Source organism: Callithrix jacchus, chromosome 5 (genome assembly GCF_049354715.1).
Source record: "Callithrix jacchus isolate 240 chromosome 5, calJac240_pri, whole genome shotgun sequence".
In the NCBI taxonomy this organism is placed as follows: domain Eukaryota; kingdom Metazoa; phylum Chordata; class Mammalia; order Primates; family Cebidae; genus Callithrix; species Callithrix jacchus.
Genome location: NC_133506.1, coordinates 31,635,782 through 31,644,374, shown reverse-complemented (window position 1 = coordinate 31,644,374; position 8,593 = coordinate 31,635,782). Strand labels below are relative to the sequence as shown.

At 50.8% G+C, this 8,593-nt stretch overlaps 1 long non-coding RNA gene across 1 annotated transcript; it reads left to right on the top strand.

Moving 5' to 3' along the window:
• Window positions 1–1,474: 1,474 nt before the first annotated feature.
• Window positions 1,475–6,792, top strand: LOC128932032 (uncharacterized). The gene is made up of 2 exons (XR_008481269.2): window positions 1,475–1,601; window positions 2,847–6,792. It is a non-coding gene; the product is annotated as an uncharacterized LOC128932032 (long non-coding RNA).
• The last annotated feature ends 1,801 nt before the right edge of the window (window positions 6,793–8,593 follow it).

Genomic DNA, 8,593 nt, shown 5'->3' with positions numbered 1-8,593 from the left:
GGTCTTTGACCCACTTTACATTAATTTTGTACATGGTGTGAGGTAGGGCACAACTTCATTCTTTTAGTGGCTACCATGTCAGGTTGTGGTTACTGTTAACTTTTACAACTAGGAATGAGAAGACTCAGAAAGTCGTGATTTGGGGCTCATTGAATCTTTGTGAAGCTTTTCTATTCAAGCTGCGCTTGGCTGGGCAACTTTTGACTCCAGTTATGTGGGAGACATGTCATAAATGTTTCTAAGGTTTGGTCACTCACATTTTTTCAGTCTTAATTCACATTCCTCCCAATAATAGGGGGCATGGCTCCGGGAGAGGGGTGAGGTCCTGGACAACAGCACACTTGTCTTTAAAAATGTGTTGTTGGTGGGGTGTAGTTGCTTATACCTGTAATCCCAGTACTTTGTGAGGCTGAGGTGGGAGAATCACTTGAGGCCAGGAGTTCAAGAGCAGCCTAGGCAACAAAGTGAGATTCTGTCTCTAAAAAAAGTGGAAAAAAATATTAGCCAGGGGTAGTGGCATGTGCCTGTAGTCCCAGCTACTCAGGAGGCTGAGGTAGGTGGATCATTTGATCCTGGGAGGTTGAGGCCGCAGTGAGCCGAGATCATGCCACTGCACTCTAGCCTGGGTGACAGAGCAAGACCCTGTCTCAAAAAACAAATAACAAAACAACAAAAACCCAAACAAATGTGTTGTTGATATTTGGACACAGAACAGAATAGCAGCAACCAACCATGGGGATGGGGGTGAGGCTGACCACAGAGGGACGCCATGAGGGATTGTTTTGGGGTGATGAGACCATCCTGAATCTTGATTGTGGTGGTAGTTTTGACTGCATATAGTCAAAACCCTTAGTACTATGACACGAAACAATGACTTTTACCGTCTCACATTTAGGAAGTAACCGAAGCATGAATAGTGTACTGTTGTCAGGCAGTACTGAGTGGGGTCGGTGCTCCCTCTCTGGGCAGACCCCTGGGTCTGAGTTCGAGTCCCAGCCCTCTTGCTTCTTAGCTGTGTGCCTTGGTTCCCTTTTCTGGAAAAGGAATGAGGATTAAATGGATTCAGCTCTGAATCAGGCTGCCCCTAAGGGGTCCCTCCTCACAAGGATTTCCAGGCCCCAGGTGTGTGTGTCTGCGGGGATGGAGGAGGATGCACTGAGGACGTGGGAAGCTCATGTTCCTGCAGGGTGCTCCACCATCATTTGCCTTTATTTGGGGCCCTTCTTGGGTGGGGTGCTCTTTGTCTCCCACAGCATCAGTTATGTTCTGGGCACGTCCCAGGCATGACCTGGACATGGGGCAGCTGAAGGCTGGACCAGGCTGGCTGGTTCCTCCTGGGCTGGCGGAGCAGGAGGCCTGAGCTCTGAGGCCCTGGCTGGGTGGGCTATTTCTGGCATAATCTGTTTTGCTGGCCAGCAATTGCAGGGATGGAGAGCCAAGTGATCGGGATGTGTCCTTGCCTGGACGTGGGAAGGCCTCACTCTGCTTTTGCTTGCTCCAGGTTCAAGAGCTGTTCTGAGCCGGAAGGAACATGCTGTCCTTTGGGGCTTGATGGGACAGGCCAGTCTCCCTTCTCGACTTTCCTGCTTAAGGGACAGGAGGTGGGTCCCGGCTCCTGGGTGTGTCCTGTTGCTCTTTCCCAGTGATGCTTCCCAAATGTCCCCTCCCTGTGGTTGAGCCCAGGCCTCTCTGGGTCCTTCCGGGTGGACTTGCCCGCCTGCCTGTATTTTGTGATGCAGCTCCTGCCCTGTTTCATCGCCAGCATGTTTCTGACTGCTTCTGCCTTCCAGAAATTGATTGGAATCTCATGCTGGCTTGCTGACCACCTGCTTCCAGTTCTTTTTGTGGCAAGAGGTTTATTCCCTTTAGAATTCATTTGCTGGCGTGGGAGGGAGGGGAGGCAAGTGCATGCTGAGCCGCAGACTGGAGTGCCCTCCTCTTAGAAAGCAGCCACGCACCAGGAAGCCGGCCAGCCATTTACATTCCCGCACAAAGGTTGCCAGTGGCCTGTCCCTGAAAAGACGCCTGAAGCACAGGTTGCTGGAAGAGGCCTGCCGTGTCTGAATGGGAGGCCTCCCCCTGATCTGGGTGGCTTCCAGGAGGCTGACGATATTGAGGCCCAGGGCGAGCAGGAAGAAAGAACAGCAGGGGGTATAGGGGTGGCACCAGGGGCAAGAGCAGTGGGTGAGACCCCTCACTGACCTTGAACTGGAGACCCAGGCTTGCTTCGTTCTCTGTGGGGTGTTCCGGGCGGGGCTGCATCGGGGAGGCTGGAGGATGCTCTGGGACCTTGTGCCCAGATAGCAGAGCATTCTCCTTTCTCCTTGCCAGCCCCCAAACACATGCATAGACCAGTTTTGTCAGGTAGAAAGCCAGAGATTTAGAGCTCTAACAGGCAGATATCAGACAGAAAGCTTTCACCTGAGCCCTTTATTTGAGAACACAAAAGAAAACAGTTCTCGCGCCACATTCCCACGGTCGGGGTTCGGGTCCTTCTCAAAGGCCTGGGCAGATATTCTGGAACCCCCACTAGTGAGGGCTTCGATGCTGTCCTGCTCTTCTCAGTGCCGTCCTGGGCAGGAGTGAGGGCAGCGTCTCTCAGTGGCCATGTGAACCCCATCTTGGCAGTCCCTGGCTCAGGAATTGGGGGTGCTTAACTGTCCCCTACCCTCTGGCCTCCCTGCGGAATCCCTCCGGGGGTGAGGGCACATGTGTGGGGCGGAGAGTTGAATGGTGGGAGCTGATCCAGTGTGTGGCATGGGACAGGGCCCCAGACAGACGGCAGGGTCCGAGGTGGCGCCAGGGGCTGTGGGCATGGGTAGCCATGGCTTCGTGTTCTTTCTTAGCTTCCTTTGGAAATGAAGTGACTGGCAGTGCTGCTGTGGCATGGTTGCCTTTCTCATTTGGAGCCCTGAACAGTCTGGCATCCTCTCCTCCAACAGCGACCTTCTGATGGAACAGGCAAGCTGAAGTCACAGGGCAGGGGGCGGCCTCAGTGCCCCTGCGGATGGGGGTGCGCTCTCTTGGATGAGGCCTTCCTGCCACCTTCTGATGGAACAGGCAAGCTGAAGTCACTGGGTGGGGGGCGGCCCCAGGGGTGCGCTCTCTTGGATGAGGCCTTCCTGCCACCTTCTGATGGAACAGGCAAGCTGAAGTCACTGGGTGGGGGGGCGGCCTCAGTGCCCCTGCGGATGGGGGTGCGCTCTCTTGGATGAGGTCTTTCTGCCATAACCAGACAGGGGCGGGGTGCCAGGGAGAAGCAGGATCAGGACACCCAGCGATGGCTGTGGCCCCAGCAGTCCCTGATTCCCTGTGTGCTTCCTTCCTGCTCAGCTGCTCCATCCTGTGCTGCCTCCCTCAAGAGGACACCAGAGAGGATGCGGCAGTCTGACACCGCGAGGAACACCCCCACGGAGGCTGGCCTCCTTTCCCACAGCCCACAGGGTCTTTATGCTCAGCCAGTGGAGCTGTCTGGTCCTTGAGCCTGGGGGCTGTGGCTCTCCCAGTGATCAGGTCACCATCTCCATGTGTGTCTGCTTTGCCTCGCTCAGGGGTCACCTGCCTAACACGCGCCAGTGAGCACTGGCTTTGTTTCATCTGTGCTGTGTCAGCGGGGGCAGCGGGGACAGTGGCTCCACTCCCCCACTCCCTGGGCACAGCCCTCGCCCACAGCACTGTCCTGGTGTTGCACAGATGCTGCAGCACCTCCAGCCTGGGTGGGTTTACACACAGTCCCCAGCAAGGGAGCCAGGGTGCTCAGCCTCCCTTGGAAGCAGCTGCCAGGGAAGAAGCCTGTGTGTGCTGAACACGGGCTCTGCTAAGCCTTGTCCCCGTGCACCACCTGTCCTGCTATCTCCTAGTAGGCTCAGGTCCTCGAGACCCGCACCACTTGGGTAGCCTGACCTTGGTGCCTGAGTGCCCTGGCTCCTACCCAGCTGCTCCCCAGCTCCAAAGAGTGAGAAGAAGGAGAGGAAACGGAGTCAGGATCCCCTGTCCCTTTTTACCCGGGGCAGGGCCAAGCTGGAGGGCAGCCAGGCTGCAGCAGAAGCCTCTTCTCCTCTTGGTCCCCATGATGGGGACTCCCCTTTTCCCCAGGGATGCCGCTGGTAGCTGCTGTCACAATGGGAATAAAGCGATTATGTTTCCAGACTGTAGGGAGCCAACTCCCCCTGCAGGCTCAAGGGCCCTGATCCTATTGCCACCTGGGCAGGTCAGGGAGAGGGATCCTAGCTTTGCTTCCCACCCAGTCTCCTGGCCCCAGACAGCCTGTGCCTGACAAGGGGCCACCTCCCTTTCCTTCCATCATGAGCTGCCTCTCCTGACCTCAAGATGGCCTTGATGTCCTGCTGGAGGAATGAGGGCTGTAGGCGAGTGACCAGGTGACAATGTGTCCGTGGTCTCCAGGGACCAGGTGACGATGTGCCGGTGGTCTGCAGGGCCACTGTGGGAGTGTGTGTGTGTTGCAGGGTGGGGTGGGCTCATCTGGGGCTCGCCTGGTTCTGTTCTCTCTTCTCTAAGTATCCGAGAAAGCCTTAGTCACAGGTGCTGACGGAGAGCCCCTCTGCTCCCCTGCTGCACCATGAGAGGACCCCCAAAGCTGTTGTGTGAAGGGCTCCTGGTGAAAGGCCTCCCGTTTATCACACTGATTCCAGTGCAGCAGGTAAAACTGCAGCCCAGAATGGCCTGCCTTGCTCAGGGCTAGGCTTGGTCCCCTGAGAAATATCTTAGAGCCTCACTGTGCCTCCTCTATCCCACCTCCCAGCTCCTCTCCTGTCCCCCTTTCTTCTGCCTCTGTGCATAGTAGGAGCCTCTGGAAGGGGGACTTGGCACGGAAAGGCAGTGAGTGGGAGTTAGGAGCTACTGGCTCTCTGGTGTTTCCACCCTTGCTGCACACCCAGCTATGCTCCCTTCCCTCTGGCGTCTCCTCATGGACACTGGGGTCATTAGGGGCAGCTGGGGAGACTGGGCTCCAGGAGGGGCAGGAAGGAGGGTGGCAGCAGGAGGAACTGGCCTGGGGCACGCCCATGGTTGTATGATGTCCAGGCTTAGCAGGCAGCTCCTCACAGCACCATGTGCCTGGGGCAGAATGGGGGCTCCCTCCAGCAGAAGGGTGGTGCCTCGAGGTGATTTTTGATGCTGTCTGATGGGGTTAGAGGACATAAGATCATAAGATCCTGGGCTGAGGACAAGTTGATGCTGACAGTGCTCCTCCTTGTGGGGTCCTGAGGGTGCCACACACACAGGCTGGGCAGAGGCCAGTCCAGGCATAGCCTGCTTGATGCTGACAATCTGCTGCTAAAATGAGACTTCGCTTCTGACAGCAGAGGGAAAAAATAATAATGCATTGCTTGTTGACCCAAACTTTCCATGCAAGTCCCTATAAAGTGTTTAGTTATGAATAAGATCCCTGAACAAGTTCCCCAGATGTAATGGAAACGTGAGATTGTGCCTCCTGGTGAGGGAGAATCTGCGGGGCTGCAATGTCCCATGCTCAGTGCATCCCTGCGTGGTCACAGGCATGTGACTTCAGCACAGCTGTGGAAGGGTCACAAGCTGTCACTGCACCAACCTTGGACCAGCCTCGTGCAGGGCAGTCACCCCCGCGGCTGCAGTACTGTCTCTGTGTGAAGGCTGTCCCCGCACCTAGAGTCCCAGGATGGCTATTTTGTTGTGCTCACAGCTTCTGTGAGTCCAGGCTGGGGAGGGCACAGGGGACAGCTGGACTTTGCTCCAGTGTCGGGGCCTCAGCTGGGAGAGCCCAAGTCTGGCAGCAGAGGCTCATGTCATCAGGCGTCCCCCAGCACCCTCCTGGAGGGCTCTGTGTGCGGCGGCTCAGCACAGCGGGACTTCTGACATGGCCAAGGCTCCAGGAACAAGGGCTGCAGAGAACAGGTGGGGCTGCCTCACCTTAGGACACATCTCAAAGTCACATTGTGCTACCTCTGTCCATTGGTCAGTAGGTCCAAGAAGGAGGGCTTCTCAGTGGAGCAATATCAGGGCCGATGTGGAGAGCAACTTGCAGGGTAGAGAAGTCATGTGGTTGTAAACATCATGTGCAATTCACACATTCTACTAATTGTACTTGGAAAGTGGCTTGAGACTTCTTTTTGCCCATCATTTTGCTAAACTTGTGTACTGAATTTTGGGAATGTAAATTTCCCCTGTAAATATGCTGAGGCCCACTAGGAGAGGTATGATACAAAAGATGGACAGAAACAAGTGTTGCTGAGGATGTGGGGAACTCAGAACCCTCAGACACTGCTGCTGGGAACGAGAGCTGTACAGCCACTTTGGAAAAGAGTTTGGCAGTTCCTGAAGAAGTTAAGCCTATCCAGAAAGTCCACTCCTACATATACATTTAAGAGAATTGAAAATGTGCATTCCAAATACAGGACAACTGAACAACCTGCTCCTCAAAGACTATTGGATAAATAAATAACAAAATGAAGGCAAAAATAAAGGTGTTCTTTGAAACCAATGAGAATGAAGACAATGTACCAGAATGTCTGGGACACAGCTAAAGCAGTGTCTAGAGGGAAATTTATAGCACTAAATGCCCACGAGAGAAAGCAGGAAAGATCTAAAATTGACACCCTAATGTCACAATTAAAAGAACTAAAGAAGTAATAGCAAACAAATTCAAAAGCTAGCAGAAGACAAGAAATACCTAAGATCAGAGCAAAACTCAAGGAGATAGAGACACAAACCTTTCAAAAAATTGATGAATCCAGGAGCTGGTTTTTTGAAAGTATCAACAAAATAGACCACTAGCCAGACTAATAAAAAAGAAAAGAGAGAAGATTCAAATAGATACAATAAAAAATGATAAAGGGGATATCACCACCAATCCAAAAGAAATACAAACTACCATCAAAGAATACTATAAACACCTCTATGCAAATGAACCAGAAAATCTAGAAGAAATGGATAAATTCCTTGACATTTACACCCTCCCAAGACTACAGTAGGAAGGAGTGGAATCCCTGAATGGACCAATAACATGTTCTAAAACTGAGGTAATAATTAATAACCAAAAAAAGCCCAGGATCAGATGGAATTCTACCAGAGATACAAAGAGGAGCTGGTACTATTCCTTCCGAGACTATTCCAAACAATAGAAAAAGAGGGAATCCTCCCTAACTCATTTTATGAGGCTAACATCATCCTGATACTGAAACCTGGCAGAGACACACAACAACAAAATTTGAGGCTAATATCCCTGATGAACATTGATGTGAAAATCCTCAATGAAATACTGGCAAATCTAATCCAGCAGCACATCAAAAACTCATCCACCACGATCAAGTCAGTTTCATCCCTGGGATGCAAAGTGGGTTCAACATATGGAAATTAATAAACATAATCCATCACATAAACAGAACCAAAGACAAAAACCACATGATTATCTCAATAGATGCAGAGAAGGCCTTCGACAAAATTCAACAGCCCTTTATGCTAACAACTCTCAATAAACCAGGAACATATCTCAAAATAATAAGACTATTTATGACAAACCCACAGCCAGTATCATACTGAATGGGCAAGCCCTGGAAGCATTCCCTTTGAAAACCAACACAAGACAAGGATGCCCTTTCTCACCACTTCTTTTCAACATAGTATTGGAAGTTCTGGCCAAGGCAATCAGACAAGAAAAAGAAATAAAGGGTATTCAATTAGGAAAAGAGGAAGTCAAACTGTCTCTATTTGCAGATGACATGATTGTATATTTAGAAGACCCCATTGTCTCAGCCCAAAATCTCCTTAAGCTGATGAGCATCTTCAGCAAAATCTCAAGATACAAAATCAATGTGCAAAAATCACAAGCATTCCTATACGCCAATAACAGACTAACAGAGAGCCAAACCATTAGTGAACTCTCATTCACAATTGCTACAAAGCGAATAAAATACCAAGAAATACAACTTACAAGGGATGTGAAGGACCTCTTCAAGGAGAACTACAAACTACTGCTCAAGGAAATGAGAGAGGACACAAGCAAGTGGAAAAACATTCCATGCTCATGGTTAGGAAGAAGCAATATCATGAAAATGGCCATACCACCCAAAGTAATTTATAGATTCAATGCTATCCACATCAAGCTACCATTGACTTTCTTCACAGAATTGGAAAAAAGTACCTTAAATTTTATATGGAACCAAAAAAGAGCTCATATAGCCAAGACAATCCTAAGCAAAAAGAGCAAAGCTGGAGGCATCACACTACCTGACTTCAGATTATGCTACAAGGCTACAGTAATCAAAACAGCATGGTACTGGTACAAAAACAGATATAGACCAATGGACCAGAACAGAGGCCTCAGAAATAATGTCACACAACTACAACCATCTGATCTTTGACAAACCTGACAAAAAACAAGCAATGAGGAAGGGATTCTCTATTTAATAAATAGTGTTGGGAAAACTGGCTAGCCATATGCAGAAAGCTGAAACTGGATCACTTCCTCACACCTTATACAAAAATTAACTCGAGCTGGATTAAAGACTTATATGTAAGACCTAAAACCATAAAAACCCTAGAAGAAAACCTAGACAATACCATTCAGGACATAGGCATGGGCAAAGACTTCATGACT